The sequence below is a fragment of the Colobus angolensis genome, unplaced genomic scaffold, assembly GCF_000951035.1.
Source record: "Colobus angolensis palliatus isolate OR3802 unplaced genomic scaffold, Cang.pa_1.0 Scaffold278, whole genome shotgun sequence".
Lineage (NCBI taxonomy): Eukaryota > Metazoa > Chordata > Mammalia > Primates > Cercopithecidae > Colobus > Colobus angolensis.
In genome coordinates, this window is record NW_012116021.1 from 591,025 (window position 1) to 608,533 (window position 17,509).

At 45.0% G+C, this 17,509-nt stretch overlaps 1 protein-coding gene across 1 annotated transcript in view; it reads right to left on the reverse strand.

Moving 5' to 3' along the window:
• ZNF710 (zinc finger protein 710) overlaps positions 1-17,509 on the reverse strand; it is a 77,192-nt gene that overhangs the window by 52,091 nt on the left and 7,592 nt on the right. The window lies entirely within an intron of this gene.

Consider the following 17,509-nt stretch of genomic DNA (forward strand, 5'->3'; position numbering starts at 1 on the left):
CAGAAAAATTAGCCAGGCATCGTGGCATGTGCCTGTAATCCCAGCTACTTGGGAGGCTGAGGCAGGAAAATCACTGGAACCCAGGAGGTGGAGGTTGTAGTGAGCCAAGATCACACCACTGCACTCCAGCCTGGATGACAGAATTGAGATTCCATCTCAAAAACAAAACAAAAAATTTTTTTGTAGAGACTGGGTCTTGCTACCTTGCCCAGGCTGGTCTCAATCTCCTGGCTGCAAGCGATCCTCCCACCTTGGCCTCCCAAAGTGCTAGGATTACATGTGTGAGCCACTATACTTGGTCTATTATCAAGTTTGAAAGTCCCAGAATGACATAAAATCCATTCTGGTTTGACTTGGAGTTTGTTCATTCTCTGTGGTTCGTATCAGCACTAACTGCCCTGGTGATGCCAAATGGCCAGAATGGCCCCTACTCCTTGCTGGGGCCTTTTTGATTGGACCAGAAGAGTTCACCACCCTGTAAATATACCCCATGACAGACACCTGGCTGGTGCTCTCCCGGGGAAACCTTCCCCTGCTGAGGGAAACCCTGTCCAAATATGTTCCTGGATCAAAGTCCTCTGAGAGGTTTCCCAGTGGGCACTCATTCCACACCCACATTTATTATCTCCATAATTGCCAGGCATGGGAGTAGGTGTTGGGAAAAAGTAACAACAATAAACAGAGCACAGCCTTTCCCTGCCATGAGCTTACTAAATTGGAAATAAATTGCTTTTAAATTAACATTTTCCATTATAAAATTAATAAAACCACCCCGTTACAAAAGGTTTGAGAAAGAAAGATGGAAGAGAAAACCATGAATACACCTTCTCACCCTAATGCAACCACTTCTTGTGTATTTCTTCCTGGACCTCTTCATGCATGTGTTTTTCACATGGTTTTGATCAGTGTATATAGTCTGGTGTCCCACTGGTTTTCCCTTACCTGGATGCCACAAGCGATTTTCCAACTTGCATGTTTGTAATCGATCACCCATGTTCATAGACCATTCACACAAATCCCCATCTGCCTGCCAATTCTTGCACTGGAGGACATTCAGATTGCTTCCAGTCTGTCCACACTGCGCAACAAATCACCTCCATGCATTCATGCACAGAGAAGATAAAGGGAAGAGGCAAATATCATATAATTTGATGGTGTCAGAAGGGACTCGGTGAATAATGACACTGTGTCAACTAGGGAAAGTTACTTAACCTCTCTGAACCTCAATTTCCCATAATATGGGTAGAATTGTAAAAAGGATTTAAATAGGAGACTATTGGTAAACTCCCAGCACAGGGCATGATACACAATTATAAATGCATGTTTTCTCTTCTCTTACACATCAGAAGGTCATGTCTATGACTCCTAAATACCCTCTCAAGGACTGGGACAATCTGCAGAGACACCCTTGGAGCACAGTGCAGCAGCTTCCCATACCCTGCATTCAGATTGCTAAGTTATGGGTGATTGAGGATTTGTATGCCGAAGTATTGAAGGGAGAAATGATGTGTGCTCTGTAACTTTCTCCAAAATGGTTCAGGAAAAAAAATATATACCTGTGCAGATGAAGCAAATATGGCAAACATTAACATCTATTACATCTCAGCCATTGGTGTAAGGATATTTACTGTAATATTCTTTCAGTTTTTCTCAATAGTTGAAATTCTTTCATAATAAAATCTTCCAAAAACTCTTCTAATTTAAAAAGTTAAAAATGGTATACTTTCAAAACTTGTACTGAATTCATTAATTTCTTCAACAAATGTTAATTCAATAGAGTTAACAAATATTAACTCAATATAGTATCTGTTACGCAGAACTGACCTGGTTCCTAGCCTCAGGGAGCTTACCATTCGGCATTTTCTTTAGGTCAGGCATTTGTTTGCTAATTATATTGTCTGTGCATATTGTCTTCAAGTTTAAATCTTTTTTTTTTTTTTTCGAGACAGTGTCCCACTCCGTCACCAAGGCTAGAGTACAGCGGCACAATCTCGGCTCACTGCAACCTCTGCCTCCCAGGTTCAAGTGATTCTCATGCCTCAGCCTCCCGAGCAGCTGGGACTACAGGCATGCACCACCATGTCCAGCTAATTTTTGTATTTTTAGTAGAGACAGGGTTTTGCCATGTTGGCCAGGCTGGTTTTGAACTCCTGGCCTCAAATGATCAGCCTGCCTTGGCCTCCCAAAGTGCTAGTATTACAGGCATGAGCAAGGCCTTCAAGTTTAAATCTTGATTTTTAAAAACTAATCTATATAGGATCTTGGCAGAATTAAAATATCAGTGGCTGGGCACATGGCTCATATTTATAATCCCAGCACTATGGGAGGCAGAGGCAGGTGGATTATTTAAGGTTAGGAGATTGAGACAAGCCTGACCAATATGAAATACAATAATTAGCCAGGTTGGTGGCGCATGTCTGTAATCCCAACTACTTGGGAGGCTGAGGCAGGAGAATCGCTTGAACCCGGGAGGTGGAGGTTGCAGTGAGCTGAGATCTCGCCACTGCACTCCAGCCTGGGTGACAGAGCAAGACTCTGTCTCCAAAAAAAAAAAAAAAAGAAGAAGAAGAAAAAGATGTTACAATTTTTTAATGTAGTCAAATCTGTTGAATTTTTTGATGATTTCTGCTATTCGTTCTAAACTTTGGAAATCAACCTCTAGCCTACGATTTAGAGGGTAAATTTTTTACTCCTTTATAATATTTACATGTTTCTGTTTCAGTATTATGATGCTGACTAGAGTGTTAAAAAGCAATGTTAAATAGTGATGGTGATGGCAGTTCTCCTTATTTTGTTACTGGTTTCTACAAGAATGCCTCTAGTGTTTAAGTTAATTATAGAATTGGTTATTGGTTTGAAATAGATTATTTCTGATTATGCTAAGAATGCACGCTTTTGTTCCTTTTTTTGCTGTATTGATTAGGTAGACATGGTTGTTCAATTTAATCATTTTTCCCCAGCACATATTGGAAACAATACGGTTTTACTTTTTTAATGCATTAGCATGACGTAGTCACTATATTAAGCTTTCCTAATATTGACTATTCTTTCCTCCTGCCCCACTGGGTTATGGTGGATGACTTGTTTAATATATTATTGAATTCTATTTCCTACCCAGCATTTTTATGCTTCAAAATAGTCTCCTTGCCATGTTTAATATCAGGCTTATTTTGCTTTGTAGAATGAATTGGAGAGCTCTCCATCTTTTGCTAAGCTATGGAACAGCTTAGCGTTATCAGTATTATCAAATTTGAAATAATTAACTAGCAAAAACACTTGGGACCAGTGTCTTTGGTGGGTAGAGGGGCAGTGCTTTGATAAGGTTTGAAAATTTTTCTCAATTAGCAACATATAAGTTTTCAGAAAAGCATGCATTTAATTGAGATTTTGAAATTATGCCTATGATTTGCATAAATTTCTATTATTTTAAAATCTCCTCTGTGTCTATTGCAATGTCCCCTTTCTCATTCCCTTGTTTTTGTTGTTTGTTTGTCTTTTTTTCATTTCTCCCTTTTATTTCTCAAATAGAATTGCCAGGGGTTAGTCTACTTTACTGTTTGTTTAAAAACAGAATCAGTTCTTGGATATGTTTGCTAATTTCACCGTGTTTCTGTTTCGTAATTCATTTATTTCTGCCTTTATCTTTACTATTTTTTTTCCCTCTGGTTTTCCTTAGGGGCTGTTTTTATTCTTTTTTTTCCTAAGCACTCAGGCTGAATGCTTAGTTTATTTGCTTTTTCTCTCTCCCTTTTTAATAATAAAAGCATTTAAGGCTATGAGAATAGTGCCAGCTGTCTCCCATAGGTTTGGGTATGTGGCATTCTAGTTCTCAATGCTTTCTAAATATTTGTCAGTACATTCTTTATTTCTTCCTTGAACCAACAGCAATTTAAGTGCTTTAAATTTTTTCAAGTGGTTGAGTTTTAGTTTTAGTTTGTTTAAATTTACAATATTTTGGCGAGGTTTACTGCATGGTGATCAAAGGACTCCCCGACTGGCACAATTTCTGTTTTGGGTAGAATGTGAGTTTTTGCAGTTGGTTACTGGTAGCTGACAGAAATGTTTGCAAAGCATATGCTCACTTGTAAAGCCCATGTGCTTTTTTTAAAGTTTTTGTTTGCCATAATGTTATGTCAAATGAAAAAGAAAAAGGATATAAAGTTCAATGTGCTTGTAACCATGTTTAAAATACAGTGTATTTACATATATGCAATGAAAAAGGCTGTGAAGAAATACACGAAAGTACTAAATGGTGCTGGTAATTTCCAGCTTGTGAGATTATGGGGCAATTTGTACTGTCTTTACCGTTGTCTGTATTTATCAAATTTTCTACATAAGCCATAAGGTTGACTATTTTAATAATAAGATTTCTTTAAATATGTATTTGCCCAAGGTCTCGTCACAGACATGCTCTGCTGTTAGAACAGTATTTCTGCAAAGCTCCCCCTGGCCAGAGAGTGAAGGAAGCCACCAAGAAGAACTTGAGGAATAATTGGATTTAGACCCAAAAGAGTGTTGATGCCTGAAGACGGTGGCCCTGTGAGGGACTTGGTCACCCCGGCTCTGGTGGAGGAAATTCATTCTCAGGGGCACCCCAGAGAACTGCCCTCATCCCTCCACGTCCCCCACTCTCAAATGAGCTTCCCCCACTTACTGTCATGGCTGAGTTTTCTCTCACAGGGAAAAGACAGGTATATGAAAAATAGCCAGTGAAATCCAACCACAGCAACATATTCGTGCAGACTATTTTCTTTCTTCAACATGATCTCTAAAGCCCACTCAAAAAACTGCATTTTCAACCCAAGGTCAACTGCCAGAGACTAAGTGAATTCAGAGGAACTCTGGCCAAATCCCCGGTGCGGGCCCTTGCTAATGGAAAGGGTGGCCGATGTTCACCTTGGATGTTCTATCAGTTCCTGCCACCCACCCCAACACCGGCAGCTCTGGAGAGGAGGTGGCCAAAAACTCCAGGGAGATGTAGCAGCCTGATCTAGCAGGGAGATCTACCTGCCCACCCTCAGAAGAAAGCAAGGATGGAGGTGGAGGGAGAGGCAGCAGAGATAATAAAGTATGAGAGGAAGAGGGGGCGTGGCAAGGAAGCCACAGACAGAGTAGCTCCTGGGGACCCATCATTTCACAAGCAGGCAACGGGCAAATGCACTGCCCAGGTGCCACGGCCTTGCAGCCACCTGCACTCCCTTCCCCACACATCTACTGCCATTACTGGGAGTCGTCTTGCAATGGGGTCTTCCTCCTCTGTTTCTCTGCCGCCCATCCTCATGGATCTGAATCCTCTGGACCAGACGGGAGGAAGGAGCACAGGTGGGGGGCCATCAGCTGTCTCAGCTGACATCCAATGACCCTCCCACCCCCAACACAGTCTGGTGGGGTCTGGGTCCATAGGAGTCAGAGGGAGGAAGACACTCCTAGAAAGTCAGGGGAAGAGCATCCTGACCGAGGTGCCCTTTTCTGAGGGGGATGTGTTAAGATGACCAATGAAATATGGCATGGGCCAAAAGAACTGCAGTGATGGGCAGAGATGCTGGGATGCCCAGTGCCCCAGTGAAGCATCTTGTTTTCTGGGAACGCTCACTGCCTGGGCATGCCTTAGGTAAGGGGTGGGAAGGAGGGTTGCATCATGTGGCCAGGGAAAAGAGCCACAGACATCCTTTCTCTATAAACCTGGCCCTTACCCCCTCCCTACTCCATGGCTGGGTGTTCTGGGTTGTCACCTTCAAGCATGCCTTTTGTTTTCTGAAGGTCTCACTCTGTCACCCAGGCTGCAGTGCAGTGGCACGATCTTGGCTCACTGCAACCTCCACTTCCCAGGCTCAAGTGATCCGCCCATCTCAGCCTCCCAAGTAGCTGGGACTACAGGTGTGTGCCACCATGTCGAGCTAATTTTTTGTATTTTTGGTAGAGACCGGTTTTTGCCATGTTGCCTAGGCTGGTCTCAAACTCCTGAGCTCAGACGATCCACCTGCCTTGGCCTCCCAAAGTGCTGGGATTACAGGCGTGAGCCACCATGCCCAGCCAAGCATAGTTTTGTTTTATTTTGCTTTTAATAGAGTTGGGGTCTCACTCTGTCACCCAGGCTGGTGTGCAGTGGTGTGATCATGGTTCACTGCAGCCTTGAACTCTTGGGCTCAGGGGATCTTCCTGTCTCAGCCACCTGAGTCATAGGGATTACAGGCATGCGCCACCATGCCTGGTTCTCCTGCAAGTGTGTTTATGTTCAATTTGATGCCACCTACAGGTACCAACTTCCTACCTGCTGCTCCATGCAGTGGGCTGAACCTCCAACTCAGAATGTAGCCAAGAGCTTGCAGTCATCACTCTTTGGAAGAGTGCTACCCAGAGAACAGCTGGCTTCCAGTTTGTCAGTCAGCAGAAGAACTTGTGCAGGGAGAATGGAAATGAGCCAGTGTTTTAGCTCTGATTTTTATCTAGACGCCACCAGGGTCTCCAGTGGCTCAACCACCTCTGTAGCTCCTGCTTTACTTTTCTGGCAGGTCTTAGGAGCTGGGTGGCAGAGTCGTTCAATGGATGGAGTGTGAGCTTTGGACTCATCGCTCTGGGTTCAAATCCCACTATCACCCCTTATAGGTGTGAGGCCTTGGGAAAGCAGCCACCTTCATAAGCCTCAGTTTCCCTGTCTGTAAAATGGGGAGAGGAATGCTATTTCTCAGTGGGTCACTGAATTCAAAGAATCTAGATCTGTGTCTGGCCTATAGCAGCTTCTTGACAGACATTAATTCTCCTTCTCTTCCCCTTGCCAGTACTGGGGAAAATCCAACCTGAAGATGTCATGTACTCCTGCAACATTTCAAAAGAGCTTTCTACATTCTCAAATGGATTCAGTAACTATAAATATGTATTAAGAACATGCCCCAGTGGAAAAATTTTACTTGGGGTTACTTCTCAGTGAGTTTTAAGAAACACAATCAAGCCTATTAATGTACTTTTGTAAATTATCTGTAAACAGCTGGTGCAAAGCAGAAATTCTAGGCAAAATGAAAAGGAACTCAAGCAAAAGTGCCATATGTATTCAAGGGGTTTCTCATCTCTCAGGTCAACATTTCCAAATGGATTTCCCCATAGGGATTTAACAACACAAGCCCCAAGTCTCCCAGCTTATGCCAGAGTGATCCGCCATATTGTTTCTTTGCTCAGAACCCACTGGTGGCCTCCCAGGCTTCAGGATGAAGCCCGAGCCTTTTGACACATTCTCAGTTGGTCCCCACCTATACCTGCAGCCTCATCTTCTGCCATCTCATCCACAATGCCCCCTGACTCCTCAAACGTGTCCCCTGCTGCCTTTGCATGTTTGAGTCCCCCATGCCTCCTTTTTGTTTTGTTTTGTCTTTTTTGAGACGGAGTCTCACTCTGCCCCCAGGCTGGAGTGCAGTGGTGCAATCTTGGCTCACTGCAACCTCTGCCTCCCGGATTCAAGTGATTCTCCTGCCTCAGCCTCCCGAGTAGATGGGATTACAGGCACGCACCACCACGCCCAGATAATTTTTCTATTTTTAGTAGAGAAGGGGTTTCACCATATTGGTCAGGCTGGTCTTGAACTCCTGACCTGGTGATTCGCCCGCCTCGGCCTCCCAAAGTACTGGGATTACAGGCATGAGCCACTGTGCTCGGCCTTGTTTTGTTTTTTGAGACAGAGTCTCGCTCTGTCACCCAGCCTGGAGTACAGTGGCTTGATCTTGGCTCACTGCAACCTCCGCCTCCCTGATTCAAGCGATTCTCCTGCCTCAGCCTCCCAAGTAGCTGGGACTTACAGGCATGCGCCACAATGGCCGGCTAATTTTTGTATTTTAGTAGAGACAGGGTTTTGCCATGTTTACCAGGCTAGTCTGGAACTTCTGACCTCAGATGATCTGCCCGCCTAGGCCTCCCAAAGTGCTGGGATTACAGGTGTGAGCCACCACGCCTGGTCCCCTATCCCTCCTTTGTCTGCTAGGACTCAGCTAGACACCACCTCCACCAAGCAGTCTTCCCTACAGCCCCCACCCCTCCAGCACATTTGAAGAGCTAACTTCCTGTGCTTTTGTGTCTATATCCAATAGCTAGTACCCCTTCTGGATTGGGGGCTCATGGGGGAGAAAGACCATGCCATTCACCTTAATATGACAGAGTTTAGCACATGGGTGGGCAGTTGGTAAATGTTTGCTGATTGAATGAAGTTAAGAGATGACAAAGGGAGATTTTTCAGAGAACAGAGGATTCAGGATGGTGCAGGCCTTTCTCCTGACTTCATAGCCCCATGGTCTGCAGGTAATAGTGATAACCATGGGTTATATACAAATACACGGCATAGCTATAAAAAGCAGGCTCATGAACCCACTTCACAGGCTGTGAAACCAAGGCTCGGGGAGGCTATGGGTCATCAGGGCTAGGAGCTGGCGAGCTGAGGCTAAAAGCCATGGGTCCTCTCATCCTGAGCCCCGTGACTTAAGGATGAGGTCCTCCCCTTGCCTCTAAGCCGCATCTGCGGGGATCTTTCAGATCTGCACCTACTTGTGGGGAAAAGAGAAGCTCTGTGTTTCTGCGTCTAATGCAGTTTCCATCCAACAAAGGACACAGTTGAGAGAGCTCCCCAAGGCTGAGGCGGGGCCAGGTCAGAAGTCTGAACACACACTGGAGCAAACACTTGACTCCATCGCAAGGAACCCAAGGCTGAAACCCTCACCCTTGGAGCTGATGCCCCCCAGTCTGCTAAGGGTGGGGTGCCACACCCTCTCTCACAGGACACCAAAGTTGCCCACTATTCATGTTCTTGGTGGGTCCAACACTATCACAAATGGACCCCTGCTTTCCCCAAATCTTAGTCAACTAAAGAAGCAAAGTGACAAGTTTCATCTGATCTAAGGTTGCAGAACGGGATCTGTAACACTGTCACAAGTTGTGGGGAGGCGGTGAGGAACCCACCATTCAGGGAGGAGGGGAGGACCGGGCAGATAAGAGATCTCATCCACTAGACAGATAACGGGGCTAAAATGACAAAGGAGCTGGGAGCCGTTGCTGGCACTTTGAGAAAAAGGAAGAGCATATTAAAATTTAAACAAAGCCCACCCCAGGGGAAACATGCAGCCTCCCTCTCCCAACCTGTGCCTCTCATTTCCAACACACATGAGTCGTCAGGTTCACAGAAACCAAAACGTCCCTCATCTCAAGGGGCTGGAGTTTGTGTTTTTGTTTTTTGTAACCCATCCGGGCAGCAGCTGGCATACTGTGTCTCCCGGCAGGGAGGCAGCTCGGGCCTCCACCAGCCCCCATGGCCTTCTTGGCAGAACTGAGAAAAAAGGGTGGGCTGGGCTTGGGCCTCAGCTGGGACAGCCCTGCCTGGATGGAAGGGTGCAGGGGGGTTGGGAGCAGAGCTGGAGGAGGGAAGGGGCAGTGAGGTGCCTGGATATGCCCAGTCCTGAAGGGGGGCACCAGTCTAGGTCCCAGCAGGAGAGAAAAGGGAAGAAAGCAGCTCAGCAGACAGGAAGGGCCCCAGAGGCGCCATGAAGAATGCCCCGTCACGCAGGAGGAAGAGAGCGGAAAAGGAGGAAGAGCTGGTCAGGAGTGGGAACAGGAAGGTCCGATTTAGACCACGTAAATGCTACTTCCTCAGTAATTCCATCAAACTTCCCTCTGTTCCCCCCACCAAGTGATGACGAAGAACTGGGCTTCAAGGGGCTGAAAGTCTGGGCAGAGGCACCTCCTTGGCCTGGACTCCTGGGCCAGAGTCTGAGGCCTGCACAGGAAATCATCAGCTCCCCCAGTTACCGCCCCCCAATAAGCACCAACCTAGTCTCTGGATTAGGGCAGGATGTTTGTTTAGGAGCATTGTCTTGGAAGAAAGACCAGCCTAAGTTCTCTGACAGACTCTGGAATCCTCAAAGCCAGCTCTCTGCCCTGGGCACCCTAACGGCTGGCACCAGAGAAGACTTCCCTGGGGAACCACAGGCCTGCAGCTTCCTGGGGTCACGGGAGGCAAGACAGGGTCTCTGGGCTCAGCCCTTGCACTCCCATGGTAAAGCAAGGGGCCAGGATGATAGACTCCTTTTCCTAGGTCAGTTATGCCCAGAGTCTCTCAGGCCCTTCCTTGCCATTTACTCTCAGCCAACCTGTATGACCTGTGAGAAACATTAGGAAACAGAGGTCTGAAAGAGTCACAACCATGTTTAAAAGAATAGGAGTTAGTATTTGGTTAAACAGAATCCAAATATGATACAATGTGTGCAGGGGGCAATCTACCCATCTAGATTAACAGCCTTGGCCCAGTGATTGTCTTCCGGAGATGTATCCCAAGGAAATAATCAAGTCTCTGAGCAAATATACCCAAGGATGTTCACCACAGCATTCTTTACAAGACAGAAACAGAGGAAACAAGCTACATGTAGGAGATTGCTTAAATAAATGATAGTCCATCTGTTCAAAAGAACTATACAACCCTTTAAAGTGACTTGACGGAGGCTGCTTAACCTGATGGAAATTTTAATCACATGTTGTAAAGTAAAAGCAAAAAAAAAAGAAAAAGAAAAATGTAATAAGATGGTATAAACAGTATGATCTCATCTTTTTAAACTGAAAAATATTCTAGGGGGGCTATACAATATACTAAAATATTAATAATTATAGGTGGTTTTTATCTTCTCTTTGCCTACTTTAAGTCCCTAAATTTTCTGCAATAATCATCAACTTCTTTGTAGCAAGAAAAAAAATCAATAAAAGCTATTTTCTAAAAAACAAAAGGAAGAGATACAAAATCCAAGAGACTGTTCATTCCTTGGGCTTTCAAATCTTAGCTGGATTTGAAAACAAACAAACAAAAAAACACTAGACAGAGACATCTTAAATCCACCTAAGAATATTTAAGAATATTTTCTTTTCTTTTTTTTTTTTTTGATACGGAGTCTCGCTCTGTCGCCCGGGCTGGAGTGCAATGGCCGGATCTCAGCTCACTGCAAGCTCCGCCTCCTGGGTTTACGCCATTCTCCTGCCTCAGCCTCTGGAGTAGCTGCGACTACAGGCGCCCGCCACCTCACCTGGCTAGTTTTTTAGTATTTTTTAGTAGAGACGGGGTTTCACCATGTTAGCCAGGATGATGGTCTCGATCTCCTGACCTCGTGATCCGCCCGTCTCGGCCTCCCAAAGTGCTGGGATTACAGGCTTGAGCCACTGCGCCCGGCAAGAATATTTTCAAGGTGGTTTCCAGGACAGGGGTATTAGAATCTTCCATAAGGCCCTACTGAGCACAGGAAGAGTGAGAGCCGCCAGCAGGGAGACACATCCTCCAGCAACGTCCATGAATATCCAGGGCCCAGCTTTCCTGTGCGGGCCCTTCCAGTCATTATAGCTGGAGCGGGGAGGTAAGGGGCAGGTAGGGCCAAGGTGCAAAAAGGCAAAGCAGACATGACCTCCATCCTGGTTTAGGGAAAGGGCAGTGGCTGTTTCTTTAGACAGTGAATTCAAAGAGAAGGGGGAAAAAGGCCAGTTCCTAACCTGAGATTTGTTCGTCTAGGTGGTGACAGGAAATTAATTTTCACCACCAAGGTAGAAAAACCCCAGCTGGCTGCGGTGGCTCACACTTCAACACCTGAGGTCAGGAGTTCAAGACCAGCCTGCCAACATGGTAAAACCCCGGTTCTACTAAAAATACAAAAAGGAGCTGGGTGTGATGGCACACACCTGTGATCCCAGCTATTCGGGAGGCTGAGGCAGGAGAACCACTTGAACCCGGGAGGCGGAGGTTGCAGTGAGTCGAGATCACGCCACTGTCCTCCAATCTGGGCGACAGAGCAAGACTCCATTTCAAAAAAAAAAAAAAGCCCCAAAAAAGGGATTTGGAAGAGAAATTCCAACAAGCTCTGTAATTGAAGCAAAAGAACACAGCTGATGTTACACAGAAGTTTTTCTGGATAGTGAGACAGAACACAAGATGATGATGGAACAGAATGCTCGGGAGGACGTCCAGAGCACTCACAGCACACTGTGAGTGAGAAGCTAGCCTTTGCTAAGACAGATGCCCTGGAGCCCAAGGAAGAAGATTCCACAGGGCATGGCCCTAATTATTCAAGCACCAGGAAAACCTGAGGAGCAGTGGGAAGGTGTCTCAATGTTTCCGGTCCCTTTATGATCAAAAGCCAAAAGCTTTAAAGTCTACTTCAAATATCAAAATGCATCCATTTGGGAACCGTTTCCTGGGTGCTTCCCATCCATTCTCGAATTCTGCAAACAACTGGGCGCTGATAGGTATAAACTTTACAGGGGAACAGCACCATGCTGTTCAAGATACTCCTACCTTCAACAAGCAACCAAACAAAAGTGGACAGGGTGGGTCATTAGGATGCATCCCTTGTAAGATGCCAAGCAGTATAGTGACAGGATGTTGGACATGCCAGTTCAGGCCCACAGATCCTGAAAACTTCCTACTCCTGAGAGCATTCCTCAGCCCAAAAGGACCCTGCCTTTTTCTTAAAAGAATGATAACTCCAAGTCAGAAAATAAATGTGGCACCACACACAAGGACAGCTGGAGCTAGATGATTTTGTATCTCTTAAAGACATCAAATTCTTCCCCTGGTGAAGCTATAGTCTATAAATTACAGCCTCGTATTATATATGGCCAACACTTTCAGCTTTGTTCTCCATACAGCATTTCTCATCAGCAAGGAGGAAGCAGTCAACTTTGAAAAACAGCACAGGTAGTTCTGGGAAACAAATAATAAAAATGCACCTCTCCATCCCTTTAATTAGAGAGATGCCATCCAATGGCACTTCTGAATAGAAAAATATTTTTTAAAAGTTATTCTCCCAGAATCTTCCAAGTACCTAAAAAGTTCCCTGCCATAAAACAAAGTGAAGGCACCAGCTTAGGGAGCCAGGAAATGCTCCCTTGGCACCTGGCAACAGCTGGCACCTACCTGAGGCCAGTTTATAGACAGAAATAAAAGCTCCCTTGAAATAACACTAAGGTTCAGACATTCTGATAAAAGCTGGGAACTTCAAAGGCAGGACTGCAGAGCCCATCCCTAATCCTCCTCGATGTGTCTGATGTGGCTGGCTGGGCTCTGGGCTTGCCTTCACCATCTACTGCCTGAGCTTTTGCCTCGTAGGCACAAGCCAGCTGCAGAGGTGGGAGTGGAAGTTTCTTTACAGTCACTCCCTTTGCAGAGATGGGTCTAGGCCATGGTGTATGGCCATTTGTCCTTGACCAGTGAAATGCTGGTTAAAAAAAAGAAGAGGCCAGGCACAGTGGCTCACACCTATAATCCCAGCACTTTGGGAAGCCAAGGTGGAAGAATCACTGAGGTCATTAGTTTGAGACCAGCACAGACCCCACCTCTACAACAAATTTAAAAATGAGCCAGGCATGGTGGTACATGCCTGTAGTCCCAGCTACTTGGGAGGCCAAGGCAGGATGATCACTTGAGCCCAGGAGTTTGAGGCTGCAGTGAGCTATGATCGTACCACTGCACTCTAGCGTGGGTGACAGAGTAAGACTGTCTCAAAAAAGTAAAATAAATATAAGAAGAGAGCAAGAAAAGAAAACTGACAGAGATGAGCCCAATGGCTCTGGAGTCAGGACTGAATTCCATGCCAGGTTCCAAAGCTAACTCTCTCCATGAACTTGGGCAAGTCATTTCAGACTTCCGAGCTTCAGTTTCTTGGTCTAAAAACGATAACCTTGCACCAGTTTCTGGAGAGTATAAACTGAAACCGTCTATGTGAAAACGCAGAGCAAAGGTGAAAGCCTTCTTCTCCCCCTCAGCCTACCCTCCTTTCTTTCTACCCATCCTTTTTTCCTTCTTTAAAAAAAAATTATTAGGTAGTATGTGCACAAGGTACAAGATTCAAAATACAGAAAAAGATACACAGTAAAAAGTTTGCCCCCACTGTGGGAAACCACTGTTACCAGCCTCCGAGGTACCTTTGCAGAGCTACTGCATAACCAGGCATTCTATCCCTCACTTTCTCACTTAAAATGTCTTAGTGGGTACATAGTGTACATTGGTACATAGGGCGTGTCCATTCTTACAACTGCACAGAATTGCATCGTATGGCATTGGGCCCAGTGACTCACGCCTGTAATCCTAACACTTTGGGAGGCTGAAGGGGGAGGACTGTTTGAGTCTAGGAGTTTGAGACCACCCTGGGCAATACAGTGAGACCTCATCTCTACAAAAATTTAAAAATTAGCTGGGTGTGGTGGCATGCACCTGTGTTCCCAGCTACTTGGGAAGCTGAGGTGGGAGGATCGCTTAAGCCTGGGAGGTTGAGGCTGCAGTGGGCTGTGACTGCGCCACTGCACTCCAGCCTGGATGACAGAGCAAGACCCTGTCTCAAAACAAAAAAATAATTAATAATAATAATAATAATAATAAAGAATTGCATTGTATGGTGGCAGGATAATTTATTTACCAGTTCTCTAGTGATGGACATTCTGGTTGTTTCCTTTCTCTTTTCCTTTTACAAGCAATGATGCAATTAACTATCTTGAAAAAAATGCATCATTTCACACGTGTACAATTTATCTGTAAAGAGAAATTTCCAAAAGTGGAATTGCTCATGCCCTTTTAATTTTAATAAATATTGCCAGAATTCCCTCCATAAAAGTTGTACTGATCTACACTTCTATCAAAAACTATGATTAGTGGGCTCAACACATTCTCATATGGTTCAGAACCTTTTCTGTGAACTGTCCGTGTTTTTAGCCTGCTTTAAAAATTCGGTTGATGGTCTTTTTCTTACTGATTTGTAGGAACTCTTTAGATATTAAGGAAATGAGCTCTATGATATATGTTGCAAAAATGTTTTCCCAATTTTGAGAACTGGGAGACTCCTTTGATTTTATGATGGATTCTGCCATGAAGAAATTCTCTACACGCATAGGGTCAAATGTATTAATTTTTTCTCTTATGACTTCTGGGTTTTAAGTCATTCTTAGAAAGTACTTTCTCCAAGTTCATTTAAAAAAATATTTAGCATCTATAACCCAACTGAAATTTATATTGTTTTAATGTGTTAATTTTTTCGATAGCCACCTAGTTAAATCAAGTCATAATTTCTTAAATGCCATTTTTTTTTTAAGAGATAGGATCTCACTATGTTTCCCAGACTGGATTCAAACTCCTAGGTACAACTGATCCTCCACCTCAGCCTGTAGTGTAGCTGGGATTACAGGGACACACCATCATGCCTGGTTCTGCCATCTTTATTTTATATTAACCCATCTTGAAGTCCCTTCTTCTTCCTCTCTTCCAACTCATGCCCAGTTACCTCAGAATTACGCCCTTTCTCACCACAGCCCTCCCATCCCTTCATTCAATTTGTGAGTCAAGAGTTGATCCATGGTATTGTGACTGACAGCCACACAGCTGCACTGGATCTCAGTGTCTTAGAACAAGTAGAGACCTCAGAGCATCCCTTCATTTTACAGCTAAGGATACTGAGATCCAAAGAGGTGAACTGGCTTTGTCTAAGACCAGGGGGCAGGTTAGTGCTTGTGATTTTTTTTTTAATTATTACTATTCAAAAAGAAGAGAAGTACTGGTTTTGCCATAAATTCGATTTGATCAATAAATATCTATGGAACAACTACTCTGTGCAACAGTGAGCCAGGGACTGGGGCTCCAGAAATAAATGATATAGCTCTGTGCTTTCAAAAAGCTCAGAATCCAGCATGGGGTCCGAACGCGTATACTCACAGACTAATAGGTAATGCAACAGTGGCCTGTGAATGTGGAAAGATAATTTTGCAACATATGGTGTGGGGAAGGCTCAGGAGATACTGAGTTTTTAATTGGACCTGAAATGATTAGGACTTTGACCAAAAATTGAGAGAAGGCATTTGGCAATAAAGTGACAATGGGACAAAGGAGAGTGTCTGGTGATATATATTCAGGAAGGAAGTAATCTTAGTGTTAGCTGTGGGTGGGGCTTAAAAAAAAAAGGTTCCTCTGAGAATCTGTGGTCATTGGCAGGCTCTTATGTGGGTTTAGGTTCTGGTTGTCAAAACTGCAAGCTAAGAATTACAGAGAAATGAATCCATCTGTAGGGCCTTCAGGTACCTAGCAGAAGGAAACACACATCCTCCCTGGAAGAAGGTACACTCATCCTATACCTCAAAGAATTCTCACAGATAGAATCCTAGCAAACATAAGCTTGCAATCAAAAATCACACAACACCTGGCCAGGCACAGTGGTTACACCTGTAATCCCAGCACTTTGAGAGGCCAAGGTGGGCAGATCACATGAGGTCAGAAGTCCAAGACCAGCCTGGCCAACATGGTGAAACCCTGTCTCTACCAAAAATACAAAACTTAGGCCGGGCGCGGTGGCTCAAGTCTGTAATCCCAGCACTTCGGGAGGCTGAGACGGGCGGATCACGAGGTCAGGAGATCGAGACCATCCTGGCTAACACGGTGAAACCCCGTCTTTACTAAAAAATACAAAAAACTAGCCGGGCGACGTGGCGGACGCCTGTAGTCCCAGCTACTCGGGAGGCTGAGGCAGGAGAATGGCGTAAACCCGGGAGGCGGAGCTTGCAGTGAGCTGAGATCCGGCCACTGCACTCCATCCTGGGCAGCAGAGCGAGACTCCGTCTCAAAAAAAAAAAAAAAAAAAAGAAAAAGAAAAAAATATAAAAAATTATCCAGGCATGGTGGTAGACACCTGTAATCCCAGTTCCTCGGGAGGCTGAGCCAGGAGAATCACTTGAACCCGGGAGGCAGAAGTTGCAGTGAGCCGAGATTGTGTAACTGCACTCTAGCCTGGGTGACGGAGCAAGACTTTGTCTCAAACAAACAAAAAAAAGAACAGATGATAGCCACCAATCCTTGCTTTCAGGAAGCCCAGTGAATCTTTAGCCAAATAAAATAAAATCCACTCCTCAGTACATTACAGTGAATTGCACAGTACAAAACATAAGCATACAAATACACAATCTCAGAGAAGAATTTACCTAAGGGAACAATAATTGGGCTACGAACTTTCTTTTTTTTTTTTTTTTCTTTGAGACAGAGTCTCCCTCTGTTGCCAGGCTGGAGTGCAGTGGCACCATCTCGGCTCACTGCAACCTCCACCTCCCAGCTTCAAGCAATTCTCCTGCCTTAGCCTCCCGAGTAGCTGGGACTACAGGCACATGCCACCACACTCAGCTAATTTTTGTATTTTTAGTAGAAACAGGGTTTCACCATGTTGGCCAGGATGGTGTCGATCTCTTGACCTCATGATCCACCTGACTTGGCCTCCCAAAGTGCTAGGGTTACAGGCGTGAGCCACCATGCCTGGCTCCCAGCTACTTAATATCAACAATGAAAGTCTGAAGACAGTGGAATGATGCCCGTAAATACTGAGAAAATAATGGTCAGTCTAATGTTTTATACCCAGAAAAACTATCTTTTAAGAGTAAGGATAGCCGGGCGCGGTGGCTCAAGCCTGTAATCCCAGCACTTTGGGAGGCCGAGACGGGCCGATCACGAGGTCAGGAGATCGAGACCATCCTGGCTAAC